We start from the raw sequence: 16,295 nt of genomic DNA, 5'->3' as shown, positions 1-16,295 counted from the left end.
GACTTCTTCCCAACAATAGAGACCGTCGTCCACTATATTGACTGAGAGGCTTCCTGTCCAAGCCACACTGAGGACTTCAACACGGTTGAGGAGGGATGGTGACAAAGAATGGAAATAAACTGGAACATGTCTCCAGATAACTCACTGGGAAGACTGATGCCTGTTAAATCAGGAAAATAAAATTCAAGAGTGTGTTGGCTTCCTTTTCTTCCTTCCTTCCTTCTTCCTTCTTTCTAAGATTTATTTGTTTATTTTAGACATATGAATGCTCTATTTGCATTTACACCTGCATGCCAGAGGAGGGCATTATCCCATTACAGTTGGTTGTGAGCCACCACATACCTGCTGGGAATTGAACTCAGGACCTCTGGAAGAGCAGCCAGTGCTCTTAACCACTGAGCCATCTCTCTAGCTCATGTGTTGGCTTTCTAAATGTAAAACTCTAAGATTATTGGGCTAGTGAGATGGCTCAGCAGTTAAGAGCATTGGCTGCTCTTCTAGAGGACCTGAGTTCAATTCCCAGCAACCACATGATGGCTTACAACTATCTATAAGGAGATCTGATGCCCTCTTTTGGTCTGTAGATGTATACACAGCAGAGCACTCATACATTAAATAAATACATAAATAAATAATTTTTAAAAAGACAAAACAAAATAAATTATTAAAAAACTCTTAAGATTAATTTGCTACAAAAAGTCATTTTGGCTAGGTGAAATTTCAATATTAAAAAATGTCTATTGGATCTACAAGAGAAAAAAACAAACAAACACCCACACCTCAAGCCAGGCCTGGTGGTGTACTCAGGAGGCAAAGGATAGTTGGGAGTTCCAGGCCAGCCAGGACTACATAGGAGACTTGGTTATTGTTGATGTTTCTTAAATATCCAGGGCTAAAGGTTATCGAACCTCCATCTCAGACAAGTAAGTGCATAGAAACTTCTCTTGCTTAGCTACAAAGGCTTGGCTCAGGTCCCACCCCAACACTCAAAGAAGCAAAAGCACCCTTTGGAAGCTATCAACCAAAATCTCCAGCAATTAATATCACTTTATGGAAAAACTAAGCATTTACCTGAGAACTTCATGACTTACTCACTGATTATAGGAAAAAAAATGAATCTCCAAGACTTTCAAAACAGTGTCACTGAAGTTGGTCAGTGTTAAAAATCAAAGTGACCTCACTTTTAACATACAGGTATATGCTAGAGAGTTCCAAATATGACAGCCACTACGAACCAACAATCACAAACATGTTCTCACTCATGAACACCACATGATCCTCATGGTATCTAAGCTTCCACCCCATTCATCTGAACAAAGGATTTGTACAGAAAAGCAAAAACAGAACAATTGCTTTAAGTGCCTAAAGGAGGCTTATGCTGAACTCTTTCAGTCACAGAAGCATCCATCAGGTGTTTTAATACAGGGAAGTAGCCAGGGATGCTGCAAGTCCTGTGGTGGCAAAGCTGGAGTGTTAGCGTACCAGTAGGATCACATGGGGATGTGATGAAGAAAGGATGGAGCTAAAACTGGTTACAGAAGCACACAGTGATGCACAGGAATGACTCATCTGCTGGGCATGCTGGGTAAAACCTGAACAATGGGCAGTCTAGGAAGAAGAGCTTTACCATGAAGTCAGAGTCAAGGACTGAAGGCACAGGTCCCCCTAGGCCATGTGGAGTACAAAAGAATTTTAACCAGGGTAGAGATTAATGTGCAAAACTCTGACATGGGCACTGTGCTGACTGATGGCCTTGCATTTCTGCCTTTACTCCATATCCACTTGGCATCAGCCTGTCTTCTGGAGGACAGACACACAAAAACCATGACAACAATTCTCAATTATATGGATTACCCAGCTCACCAGGCATGCTTTCCAGACTGCCATTCTATTTGTTTAGCTCTAAAACTTCCCAGATTCTCTACAACAACTCTCTTTCTTATGGCTTAGGTTTCCAAGCTTAACCACAGTCTGAAAATACTAAATGCAAAGTTGCAGAAAAATACAATTTAAACTTCACAGTTCTAATAAGTGTGATAACATCTGACATAATCTTGACTGGGGCACAAATTGTCTTTTTGTTCAGTGTGTTCATGGTATATATGCTGCTCACCTGTTAGTCATTGATAATAATTTCTGTTATCTGATCAACTGCCTAGTGTCACAGCTCTTGTGTTTAAAGAACCCTAATTTTACTTAATAATGACTCCTAAGTATAGGCAGAGGGTTGCAAAAGTTACTCCAGGGCATGGAACCTGGGGCAGACTATCTCCAGTACTATTTGGCAATGCTACAGTTTATAGAGTAAGGACATAGTATACATCTCACAGGGCTGAGTAGTATCCAAGGTTTCTAAAATGCACTGGTGTCTCAGTATAGTCTCCTCAGCTATGGGGATGACTGGACCACGCAGGACATGGGAAGCACTATGAAACCAATCAGCTTACTCCACACAATCTTAATCTGGCAAAGTTGCTCTGTCTTCACTTCTTTTTCTTGACCAGTGGTTTCTTCTCTTAGTCATGCAGAATATCTTTCCACAATTTAATCCAAGGAGCCTAAATAAATAAATAAATAAATAGGTTCTACATACGATGACTAAGTGACGTTTAGGAGGAAGGCTGAGTTCATTAACACAGAAAAAGCTCTAAGAAGGCCACAATATAGCTTTGTTAATTGACCGCATGCTTCCAAATATCTATAATCCACAGGACACCTAGGAGTTGGGTGGGGTGAAGAACTAATATGAGGCACTGGCCACAGCTTCAACTGAAGCCCATCTAGTTCCAACCTTCCTCTACCCGCAAGTACGTGCTCTTCTACAGCGTGGTCTTGCCTCTACCCCATGGGTGGTTGCTAGGCTACATCTCCAGCTCTACAATGGAAATTATTAATGAAGAAAAAACATAGTTACATTCCTTTAATCAGCCCAGCTAGTAGCTAGGACTCTTGAGAGCAAACAGTCCAGCAGGTAATTCTGAAGCTGCACCACGGATGGGGGTGTGGGGCAGCACACTGGTAACAAACTGGACCTAGCTGATCTCCTTTCAGTCACCTGCTGCTTTTGCAACTCTCAAAAGGGGAAACCATCTTTTATCTTAAGTGGAGGAAAAGGAATTATTTTGAATTTGTGTCTCTGCAATCATACAGCAGCTTTCTAGAAATTGGTTAAAAATGTCAACCTATCTACTTAAGGCAGAGACTGAGTATTTAAGTGTCTTTAGCCATGAACTGGAGGCAGTGAAAGCTACTACTCAGGAGCTCCACCTGGTGCCAGCTTTCCAAAAGACACCCTAAACTGCACAAGGAAGAATGGCCTGTAGGAAACACAGCCATCACTCACAAGGTCAAAGAGCCATCCTCTAGGGGAAGAACATGTTACGTCTTACTTAGTGGTTATGATCAATGATGCTCAGAAATGTATTCTGTTTACATATCATTTTCTGCTATTTGTAAGAAGCAGACCACTGGAGAGATGGCTCAGCGGTTAAGAGCACTTACCAACTGCTCTTCCAGAGGTCCTGAGTTCAATTCCCAGGAACAACATGGTGGCTCACAACCATCTGTAATGGGATCTGATACCTCTTCTGGTGTGTCTGAAGACAGCAACAGTGCACTCATATAAATAAATAAATCGAAAGAAAGAAAGAAAGAAAGAAAGAAAGAAAGAAAGAAAGAAAGAAAGAAAGACACCTTTGTAATGGTTTGAATATACTAGAGGTGTGGCCTTGTTAGGGTAGGTGTGTCGTTGTGGGCGTGGGCTTTTACACCCTAGACCTAGCTACCTGGAAGCCAGTATTATGCTAGCAGCCTTCAGATGAAGATCTAGAACTCTCAGCTCCTCCTACACCATGCCTGCCTGGATGCTGCCATGTTCTTGCCCTGATAATAATGGACTGAACCTCTGAACCTGTAAGCCAGTCCTAATTAAATGTTGTCTTTATAAGAGTTGCTTTTATCATTGTGTCTGTTCACAGCAGTAAAGTTCTAACTAAAACAAACCTCCATCACATAAACTTTAAAAACCTGAGTTTGTACCTAAACCTACTTTTACAGAAAGGAATTAGGAATGGTGACCTCTAATTTCTTAAAACCTGATAAGCTGCAGCTAGCTTATTTAAACTATTTCAATACGCATGGTATTGAGAAAAGTTTCTTAATGTTGCCATTAAAAGATCTATTTTGTTATACTTAGAAGAAATAGTCACAAAAATGGCAGTGCAAGTCACTAAGTTAAATGTTTTACTGTAAGCCTGCAGTTTTATGCTAGTAGTTTGAAATCCCATACTCATGAGCAGTAAAGCTGACAGCAGTGAAGGGTGTGTGCATCAGTGTGTCAGTGCTGGGCTTTAGTACAGGCTTTAGAGTGCAGGGTTTCTCACAGGCCTGAGAGTAGCCAGGCAGGTGAAGACTGTCGCCTGCATTTCCTGCCGTGGCTCCACAACACAGCTTATTCTGCGTTAAGAGATTCCCATGTAGTTCCCTCAACACCCACTTGGCTTTGATAGACATGAGACCAGGAAAAGGCCTCCAGAGAAGGCAGAACCAGGTGGCCATATCCAAGGGAGAGAGCATTACAGCTGTCATCCTACCTGTCTCTCTCAGCTGTGGTTTATCAGACAAAAGTGTGACCCGTGCATGTGACTCGGCACAGAGGCCTGCTATCTACAGTCACAGCACACAGCCATTTGGTAAGAGTCACTTAGCCGGAGGCCAAGGGAAGGCACTATTTTCCAAGACAGATGGGAACATGGGCCATAGGACATTATTGGGCCAGGAAGTTTTTCTGGTTAGTGTGACTTTCTACCCATGCTTGCATGAGGAACTCAGGAGCCAATGCTGGGACTGTAGTTCTGGCTGACCAGTGAAGCTCAGATGGGTTGAATTCCTGTGGAAAGTCATGACTAGAATTCAGAGGACTTCGGTGCAGGTCTGTGAAATGATGACAGACCTGCTCTTGCTACTTACTAAGTGGTCTCATTTCTGTTTGTTATTTCTGGACTGTAAGTCTCATTTACCTTGTTACATTGATTTGCTTAATTAACATCCTTCTACCTCTGCTGTCACTTCCACAAAGTGAGATCTTATGCAGGACTGTAACCTAGTAAAAGCCTGAGATACAGATCTGGTGCTATTTCTAGGGTTTGATGACTGTAGACTGCATGACATAGAAACAAACCTGTGCAGCTGAAGTGTGCCAGTGTGATCCAAAGCCACCACAGGGTGTCACCCAATGCCAGGGAGCACTGTTCCATGGTTCTTCAACTGAACCATTTACTTAGTAAATTGGGCTTTTTTGGCCACAGCTAACTAAAACAGAATGGTGTTCACGTACATGATCTGGCTGGGAACAAGTAGGATTTTTTTAGTGCTATGCTAGCCTCAAAAGCAAAGGGAACCACTCTTATCCCAGCCTTCCCACAGCCAAGACAATGGACCCTGGTGCAGGGCCTGTACTACTTAGTGCAGCATCCACAGATCTGGCCAAGGTTAAATTTAATAAGGTAACTGCATCGTACAGGGTCCTAAGAAAAGTTTCTGCTCTAGATTTATTGTCTTTGCTTAGGACGGTTGAGATAAGACATTTATGAAAACACTTCCTGAGAAATGGGATCCTAGAATTAAAAACCCTAAAGAAGGATAGGCAGAGGTGTACACTTAAAATCTAGCACTTGGGAAGGGGAAGCAGGGAGATTTCAAGTTTGAGGACCGTTTAGGTTACATTATGAGCTCAAAGCTCGCATGAACTGCATAGGGAGACCCTGTCTCAACAACAACAGCCACAGCAGCAGCAACAGTGACTTCTTTCTAGCATCATGAGGCAATCATGGCTCACCCTGCAGAGGAAAATAGTGCAGACAGGAAGCAAGGAAATCAGAAGGTACACTGAGGGTTTGCTAAGCACAAACTGCAACTCACCTTGCCTCTATCAGAAGCAACTGATCAAGGCCTAGGCTCTGGCTGACCAGCTAAAGGTAATGGTGAAGCTTTTCATCTACGTAGGCCCTAGGCTCCCCAGCTGAAGCAGAGCCCAGAGCAATTTGTATAATTTTTTGTGCTTCCTTCATTTTCAGGTAATATTTAATTCCTTCTCAGATTTCTGACAGGTTTGAAAACTAAAGTCTCATAATTGAACTTAAGTTGTTTAGCATTAAAGAAGATGTTCTAAATTTGAAAGGATGGTTTTCAGATTGTTAATTCAAGTTAAAATCAAAACATAATTCAGGTATAGAATTTCAAACTCTTTAAGTTAGGATAGATGATCGAGTAGTGTGTCTAAATTGACAAAATTGATAGACTAGACATTATTAGTGTATATCATACTTTACAGTTTACATAATTGTTATAATTATCTTCAATGTATACCTGAGAGAAAAGGCCTTTTTAACTGGACAAAGGGGGAAATGTAGCTGCTTGTATTCTCAGGCTAATTATGTTCCCCCAAAAACCTGATTGCAAGAATGTCTGCATATAAGACACTAAGGGGCCCTGCCCCCAGTTGGTTCTGATTGGTAAATAAAGATGTCAACAGCCAATGGGTGAGTAGGGCAGACAGAGAAGGGATTTTTAGGATTCCTGGGCTAGGGACAGGGAGAAGGGAGAAGGAGATCCCCACACCATGAGGAGAGGAGAGCCCCATGCCTGAGGAGAGTGAAGGACAGGGAGGCACAGCTCCCAGGGAGGAGCTGGGAGAGTGCAGTCCACCTGGGTCCAAAGCAGCTAAGAAAGAATGTAGGATTTAGTAAGTAATAACTTGGAATTATCGGCGGCAGGGGGTGGGGATGCATTAACCACACGGAGGTTAGAAAGTGGCCCAGCCATTGAACCGATCTAGGCATATAAAAGTATAAAGGCTGTGTGTGTCTTTCATTCGGGAACCCAGAACATTGGGGCAGGCAGTGAGGACTGCACTGGCACTGGGGTTTATTTCATTTTTAAATTCTTCACACAGAAGCACAGCCTGGAACTCTCAGTCCTGCTTCATGGTGGACTAAGCAAGTTTTTTCTCTCTGGACCTTGGCTTCCTTTTTCTGGAGGTGATGTGCAATTATAAAATTGCCAATCATTCTGAGGACTGAGTGACATAATGGGAACGTGAGCCCCAGTCCGACTTAAGCCATCTCCATTCAAAAGACTAGACCAAGGTCAGCTGGGCAGGTTTGCCTCTGAGAGAAGCTCTATAGTGAGAAAGAGTTCCTGGCACCACTCTACCTCTGGGAACTGCATTCCAAGGGGCAGCAAGATCCCTGCTAAAGAAACACAGCTGTCATAAGGCATGGTACCTCCGCACTGGCCATGACTGTGCTGGCCAAAGGGCAACAGCAACAAGACTACACACACTAGAACCATCTAAATGTGGCACAGGAGCAGCATTCCTCTGCAGCGAAGGGGAAGCGAAGACATACCTAGTACCACTGCACTCTGCTGATAAACAAGTGCTCACGGGAGAGAACCCACAACTCCAAATAAAGGAGCAAATCAAAAAGCTGTTGCCTGTAAGTGGATATATTCCTCTAGCTGGGCTTGCCTCAGGGGAGAGGATGTGCCTAGCCTCACAGAGACTTGGTGTGCCTGGGTAGGGGGACACCCAGGGGCCCCTACCTGCTCAGAGGAGAAGGGGGAGGGTGGAAAAATTGTGGGAGGGGTGACTGGGAGGGAGGCAGTGAGCAGGATGGAAAATAAGTTTTTTGTTTTTGTTTTTTTTTAAAAAAGAAAAGGTAAGATGGCACTGAATCCAGAAGCCTCTGGGGCAAGTCACAAGCCACACCTTCTAGGAGCACAAACAGATGATTCAAGGTGAGGCTTTTCAAGCTACACACAGCTGGTTCCCTGGCGGAGGACACTCCATTTGTCATACATGTTGTGCTATGCAGACACCAAAGACATGCCACCCCAGGCTGTAGGAATTTTACTAGTATGGGGACAGCAATTGAACTCCAATATTCCAGGCAAGAAGAAGCTTTGTATTCCAACCCTCCGTGACACGAGAAAAGCACCTCCTTTAAAAAGGCCTCCGATTTGGGGACTTCTGCCTGTACCAGATCCTGAATGATAGCAAAACCCTTCCACTTACTGTATAGTCTTAAGTTGCTGCTCCTCCCCAGCAATGAGAAGAGGTGACAGTGGGCCCAGGAGGAACCAGGAACTCCACTCCCTCACCTCACTTCTCTCCTGTGTGCTCACATGACTGAAAGGAGGGAGTCTTAGCTCTCTAGAGACTCAAGGGTATGCAAAGGAATGGGCATTAGATTCCAGAGAGATCCAAAACATTTACTTTATGCTAACAGCCTGACTTCTATTATCATTAGTACACTTAACAGAAAGACTAAGAGTATCTTAAGAGAGATGACATTTTAAATTTACCACACAAAACAATTAAGCTGTCTTTGGTAGAGTGGAAGAAAATGGTAAAGAACACATCATTAAAACCTGTAAACAAACAAACAAAAACAAAGTCAGGCATGGGGGCACAAGCTTTTTTTGTTTGTTTGTTTGTTTTTTGTTTTTCGAGACAGGGTTTCTCTGTGTAGCCCTGGCTGTCCTCGAACTCAGAAATCCGCCTGCCTCTGTCTCCCGAGTGCTGGGATTAAAGGCATTCGCCACCAACGCCTGGCTGGGGCTCAAGCTTTAATCCCAGCTCTCAGCAAGGCAGAGACAAATGGACTCCTGGATTCGAGAAAAGACTGTATAGTCTTAAGTTGCTGAGAAACCCTGCCTCAAAGCAAAACCAAAACCAAACAAACAAAAACCTATAAAAAATTTTATTTTGTACAATGTTAAAATAAGCAAAGAAAAAAAATTTAAAAAGCTCTCTGTGGTGGTTTGAACGAAAATGGCCCCTATAGCAGGCTCATAGGGAGTGGCACTATTAAGAAGTGTGGCCTTATTGGAGAAAGTGTTAGAGAAAGTTGGAGGTTTCAAATATTCAAGCCAGGCCCAGTGTCACTCTTTTCCTGTTGCCTGCCAATCTGAATGTAGACTTCTCAGCCACTTCTCTAGCACTATGTCTGCCTGTGCACCTCCATGCTTCTTGCCATGATAATAATGGACCAAAAGCCAGGCCAACTAACTGTTGACCTTTATAAGAGTTGTCATGGTCCTAGTGTCTCTTCACAGCAACGAAACCCTAACTGAGGCACGTCCATACTCTTTTCAACAAGTTTTATAATACAATAGCTCAGTGGTTGATCACTTACCTAGTATGCACAGGACTCTGGGTTTGATGCGAACCACCATAAAAAACCAAGCAAACCATACATGTCAGTAAGACGCCAAGAAACCTCCTTACACATTCACACCAACAGTACACCAAATAAAGGAAGTATTAGCATTTAAGACACATCAAGAACCAGCCTTTAGCCACTCGTGTATGGCCAAATGAAGTCTGGAACAAGCCTCCATAGACACATGGTTATTACAATGCATTGGGTCTCTCTATACACAGCACCGTTTTGTCCACTACCTCATTTCCCTCCTACACCCTGGGCTCACAGTCAAAATTGTGCCGGTTGTCTTGAGCTATATCCTACATTTTGGACTTCTGTTTCTGTCTTTATGAGGGCATTAAGCCTGTAACTCCTCTATACTCGATAGTTTCTATAACTACAGACTACTTTCAGACTTCACTGGCTGGCTTTAAGTTCAATTTTCTTCAGGGACTTGGATTGTGTCACTCCAGGAGCACATCAACTGATCTGTGAGCTAGAAAACACCTTTCCTTCCGTTGAAATTAGGCCTACTATCTAAATGATTTAATTACCTCTTAGTATGCATAACTGTGATGGTCAATCTTCACTGTCAACCTGGCTAGATTTAGGACCACCACAGAGATACACTTTCCTGTTGTCTCTAGGTTCTTCCAGAAAGCTTAGTAACTGGGGAGGACAGACTTGAATGGGAGCAGCACCATCCAATGGGCAACAGTTCCAAACTGAAGATGCCTCAGTGGAAAGGGTGCTTGTTACCAGGTCTGAGAAGTGGACTTCAATCCCTGAGACCCACAAGCTATCTTATCTTCATCTCTTCCTGACTATAGAGGCAATGTGATTAGCTGCCTCACATTCTTGCTGTTATATAACCCTGGAACTAGAAGGCAAAGTTAACCCTTCTTTCCTCCCTTAAGCTGCCTTTGTCACCAACAGGTAAAGAAACCCATATTAGCTTAGCATTAAAGTTCAATCCATTGATCAATTTAATTATACAACGACTTAAATGTTATCTAGCTACTAAGTTGGTAACTACTAAAGACACTGAGTCAGAACCACCTATGATCAGCTCTGTGCAGTACCAGTGGATGAGGGGGATAATCAGGGGCTGAATGATACAGTAAGGAAGCAGGCCCTGAACAGGCAGTGACAGCACCTGCTCCCTTTACCTCCCTTCTCCACTGGTGGTCAGAATCTCATGTCCTGGCTATTTTGTTTTTAAATAGGAATGGATTTTCTTGTCTTTATCACAGAATTGAATGGGTGAGAGGGGTGATAGTGAGGATCAGTTATACTCTGGTAAGAGGCCTGGACGGGAAGGCTGAGACTGCAGTGTCCCCAGTCCCCAGCCTCTCCTCTCACCTTCCATCTCTGGAGGCTGTGAGAATTTCCTGTATCTTTCCAGGTTACTAAGAGATGTGCTTTGGGAATGGAAGAAACTGACCTGCATCATGAATAAAATTTATGAGGCAAATTTAAAAAAAAAAGGAAGAAATATCAATATGAGATTTTATATTAAAATACAAAGGTAAAAGGAGTGAAGGCACTGTAGGGAGCAGGCAGGCGAGCTGGAGCAGCAGGGGTGTGGGAGGAATGCTCTTTTTCATCATGAGCTACTCCATGCATCCTAACATTTCCACACCTATGGGTAGTTTTAATTCGATAAGAAAAATAAGTAGCAGACATTTTAAGAGTCCATTCTATGTGCTGGCCACCACTGCAAATGCCACATGGGTGACCTCCCTCCCCCTCACAGCCAAAGCAAGGGGAACCCTTGCCCCATTTAAAGATGAGAAAATATGAACTTGGAGAGGACAGCAACCACTTGGTCCAGGACTTAGCCTCAGGCAGTGCGAACCGCAGCCTGGAGAGTTTAACTTTGAAGGAAGGCTTGCAAGGAGAATCTCACAAATTATTATGTAGAAAGCTGTTAGACTTCACCTCTGAATAAGCCCAGAGAGGAGAAACCCATCAGCCTAACATGTGAGTAAGTAGAGAGCACTTATTTTCTCCTATCTAAAATCCTATACTTTTCTATCAACCACACAAACACTGCCTAAACAGCAAGGGCAGCAGAAAAGAAAAAGTTGGGGGAAAAAATTGCAGTCACACAAACTGTAGTTAAAAAATGACTAAGTTTCCTTGATATATGAATTTGTTGGAAAACCATTTATCAACAGCCTGTTTCTCTCTAGCAGAGTCCCTCAAGCCGAGAGCCATGTCATTCCCCTTTGACTGATTAATTAGCCAATCAGGGGACATTTTTCATTGTGAGGCATGATGGTTTATTGCAGCTAATGTTTGGTCTCTAATGGCGACATATTAAAGCCAACTCGGCTATTTTAGCCCCGTGGAGTGACCAAAAGGAAAGGATAGGAGATAAATCAAGAGTGCCCTTCAGTTTCCCTTCAGTCCTTAACAAAACCCCCAAGGAGCAAATGGCTAGAAGTGAGCCCTACCAATAAAGGAAAAACAAATAAAAGAAAGGCACAACTGCCTTCAAGCCAAGGTAGTCCTTCCCGTTTCTGAGGAACAATAATTTATCCTCTGTGATTAACAGACCACTGATAGAACGGACACCTAAAAGTCAATAGCTTGCTCTTCGTCCTTTTATCAAAGGCTGGGCTCGATAGGAAAAGTGGCTCTGCAATGCTTCTTGCTCACTGCAATGGTTTCTCCTGTGCTCTGAACCCAGAGCAAGCAAGTACCCCCATGGCCAATTCCACCCCCACATTCTACTCCTGCTATACAAGCTCCCCGGAGCCACAAGGTCCAGGTGTCTCCTCCATCCTCAGGCCGTTGGCAGGCACTGAAGCACAAGGAAGCAAGTCCAAATGCAAAAGTGTGCAGACAGAGTTGCTCATATCCAGGAGACAGCATGCTTAGTACATTGAGAAATGGAGGAAGCATCAGGCTATGCAATTCCACACACAAACATGGAAAACTACCAGCCTTTCTGGCTACCAAGGAAAGCCAAAGACACACATCTATTAGAGCAGACAGATAGATGCTTTGCCTGTTTAGAGAGTAGATACAGCCATTCCCTCAGCATGCATCTTAGCATCTTCATCACAGTTTCCTTCAGTACCTGACTTAAAGACTACTCACTCAGTTACACTTGCAAGTAGGGACCCCAGTGGCACAGGAATTTGACATCTTTTGTGCACTAGAAGCACAGACTCCTTCAAAGCCTGTCTCTATTCCTAGTTCCCTGTGGCCTTGCCTGCCATTAGCAAAGTCAAGGGCTCTCCATGTGGGTGCTGGATTTCTCAGTACTGAGCAGTTCAAGGCAGATGACTGCTCACCTCAAGGCTCTAAGCAAATGCTCTAGCTCATACAGCTTCCAAAGCTCCACAGCATCCCCACAGCTAGTCTATTGGCTGCAAGAAAATCAAAGCCACCCAAGGTTGGGGACGGGCAGGTGGAGGTGAAGAGGTCATAAGGAACCTGTAAGAGCATGTGGAATGGGAGGCATTGCCTAGGCCCTTGGTGGAAAACGGAACCTGCTACCAGGACATATAATTCAGAGTTTACAGATAAACAAGGAATATCCAATATCCAAGGAGTATCCACCTTACCCTTGCCATCACTCTCTTGAACAACCACTTCAAGATCTTCATATCCACCTCTTGGATAAAGAATATAAGTGGACAAAGCCCAGTTGTCCACTATGAGAAACAAGAAAAGAAAACTTAAGTAATAAATGATGGCTGGTAGCTCAATAAAACACGATGTACCATGGATTCCAGCAGCAGTCATACAGGTGATTCCACGTGCTCATCCTCCAGAATCCAAGTTAAGGACTGAAGGCTCACGGGCCTTACCTACCAAGACTTCCTGCTGGAAATGGACCACCCACCGTTGCATCTTAGGCTGCTACCCAGTGGTCAGTCTGAGTTGTTTCACTCCCAGAGCAGCTCCACTTTGAGCTCCTGCTTCCTCCCTTCACAGCCCACCTGTGAACCACACCCAGCTCTACTGCCTGCTCCAGTGCACAGCACACATCTCAGAAACCTTTTCCATGAATATATCTCTGAACACACTCTTTAAAATATGGCACCCAGACCTGAAGGCAACAAGTCAATCTGCTGCGGCAGACAAGCAAAAGGCACAACCCTCTACAGAAAGAAGCACCTGCCATCTCAGGCCAATGCCATGCTACAAGTCTCACCCTTGGTTAATCTGGGATCAGGTTACATGTCCTACCCTCTAATGTACTGATTCAATGAGACTTTACACAGCTCATTAATTCACCTTCAAGAGATAAAGATTGGACCAAAAGTTCCAACTTAGACTATTTGAATCTGGTTCTGTTATCAATGGCTAGACAGTGACAAACAAATCATTATGAAAATCATTATGGATGAAGAAGAATCAACTGTAGAATTCAAGTGTATCACATCACATGTTTGTGAACATGGGCTAGATTTATTCTAACTAAAAGGAATATCCACCTTTTAAAAGGTGCTTAGCAGATCACAAATGCCTGCCTCTCTGGTGCCTGGCTCTGCAGTGAGGACAGAGATGGAGGGTCACATCCTCTAAATTACTTACCAACTCAACCTAGCTTACTAGTATAAAGTATTAGCATGGAAATCTGAAATGAATGGATAAAAAGAAGCCTCCAATTCAAAGACATTTTAAGTAAGAAATGTTTTAACATTTTGAAGAAAAAAATTTTTTTCTTTCACAAGAGATTTAAGATACTGCATCCAACCAGGAAAAGGAAGAATAGTCTAAAATGCCTCATGAATTAATCTAACCAAATAGAAAGGGGTCTGCATGGAAGCAGTGTTCAGATCAAATGATGAGCAAGGCATGTTAAAGTGGATGTGTAACATGAAATGAGAAAGGTGCACAAACTTAAAGAAGCCATACAAAGAAAGCCATTATTAATTTGGTGTCTTAAGTATACACAAAACAATGCAGGGTTCTAATTCAGTCAGGTCATATGGTGATGACATAAACACTTACTTGCCAGGAGCCTATGCCAGAGGCTTGTTGTTTAAAGAAACAAAGTGAGACTGTTAGTAACCCATTTCCAAGCCTCGATACGGTTTAGGAGTATTTTCTCTAGTGATAAGGCTGAGTCAGGAAATAAGCTGGATGGAGGAAGGAAACTGGGAAGGTGGGGGGAGGGAAAATAAACGAGAGGGGGAGCAAACTAGAAAGTATCAGGAAGTTCACCCAGATAGGAACTAATGGAATTTGTTTTTCAGTGTCTTCTAACTTCAATCTGCAAACTGTGGGACACACACAGAAACACAAACCACACACACACACACACACACACACACACACACACACACACGGAGAAATGACATTCTCTAACGCAGCCCCACCCCCATTGAGAACATATCCATAATTCCCAGAAGTAACAAGCTAAGGGCCAAGTAATTTCAATTCAGTACACAAGGTCCTTTCTTTGTCTCCACAGAGGATGCAGGCAAATCCAACTTAGGGCGCACTCTGCTTCACTGTTTCTTTGTCTCCACAGAGGATGCAGGCAAATCCAACTTAGGGCGCACTCTGCTTCACTGTTCTCCAACGAATGTGGAGCCAAGTGAAGAACGAAAGAACTCAAAAACCAGACAGGGACAGCCATCCATGCCTGCACAGAGCAATTTACTAACAGTTCTGAGAAACTGACAGTTTGTGATGCTCCTTCACTCATTAAGCAAGTTCTTCTTCAGATGCAGGCAGGAGCTAAGCTCCTCTTAGAGCCTCTACAGCTGCAAGAAATGCTGAGCACCAATACCGTGAGCGGAGAGAGAAGGCAGAGCAGAGGCCTGTGGTGACTGATGCTTTCTGTCCTGCAGTAATGAGAAACAGCAACAGTCTGGAAAACTACTCTAGCCTGAGACAATGTCTGAAAGCCAATCTCTGACAAACTGCACTCATCTTCAAGAACATAAAGTAGTACAAGCAACTATTTATCCAATAATCTCCCCACAAAAATGTACTATGGACACCAGAGGATGGTGACTGGCACCGCAGGCACCTTGATCTTCTCCTAAAGGAGAAGATATTCAAACAAATACCAGCCCCAAAGTTATGCAAGGCATCATTTAAAAAATATTCAAAAACTAAAGTTCAATTCGTACAAGAGGATATACAGTTAAATTTCTATTTACTGAACCCCCTACCATTGCCATACTGGATGATGCACGAGTTAGAAACCCAGAACTGGATACAAAGCAAGTCCTTTGTCTTTTAAGATGTTCACTGTCCTGCCAAAAGTACTTGACAGATGAAAAAGTCCACATGTACAATACAGTAGATGGATTTCTTAAGACATTAGATACAATGAAATTGTTAGGTACAATGTTTGGCAATGCGAAACATAAATTCAAGCCAGTGTTGCTATGGGGGTCAAGGGAGGAAACACAATAGCCCAGCTGAAAGAGGAGCCAAACAAAACAAGCATTTCCAGACCAATCTGATCCAAGGCCTTTGCCCTGCTGTGCGGACTGTTGGAAGTAACATGGTAAGGTTTCTTAGCAACACTATTTAAGGAAGGTGCATCTGTACCGTGAACTCAAAAGCAAACCCAATGTATATCCAAGATAGGAATACATAGGGAGACCTTTGATTGCTCTCAGCACAGTTAAACGGATTGTTTTCTGCATGCATATGACTGTAATATAGACTGATCTCCTCACTGTGCACATGGGCTAACAACACCCACATACCCCAAAGACAGGCAGACTTCAGAATCTGCAGGCCAACAGGCTCCACAGGTGACTGTGTGGCACCTGGAGGCTTGTGAAGCCCAGGCACACAATGACAGTGAATGGAGCAGCTCTCTTGGTACAGCTGGGCTTCGGCGCTTCCTTGGCATTCTCAACCCAGGTTCCTTATCACTGCAGTCTTTTACCTGGATCTGGATCAGCAACCAAGACTACAACAGTTCTTTCTCATATGAATGGTGTGTATGTGTGTGTGTGCTCACACATGGGGACAGATAAATGGAAACCTGAGGTTGACTTTGGCTGTCTTCCTCTGTTGCTCTTCACTTTATATATTGAGACAAAGTCTCTCATTCAGTTTGCTATCTCTGCCGGTCTGGCCAGCCAGCTCACTCCAGAG

The 16,295-nt window shown here is 43.4% G+C and overlaps 1 protein-coding gene across 1 annotated transcript in view; it reads right to left on the bottom strand.

The window, feature by feature from the left end:
- Nucleotides 1–16,295, bottom strand: part of Pinx1 (PIN2 (TERF1) interacting telomerase inhibitor 1) — a 60,448-nt gene that overhangs the window by 24,902 nt on the left and 19,251 nt on the right. The gene's annotated exons all lie outside the window — the stretch shown is intronic.

This window comes from Mus caroli, chromosome 14 (assembly GCF_900094665.2).
Source record: "Mus caroli chromosome 14, CAROLI_EIJ_v1.1, whole genome shotgun sequence".
Classification (NCBI taxonomy): Eukaryota; Metazoa; Chordata; class Mammalia; order Rodentia; family Muridae; genus Mus; species Mus caroli.
This window is presented reverse-complemented; position numbering and strand designations above follow the sequence as displayed.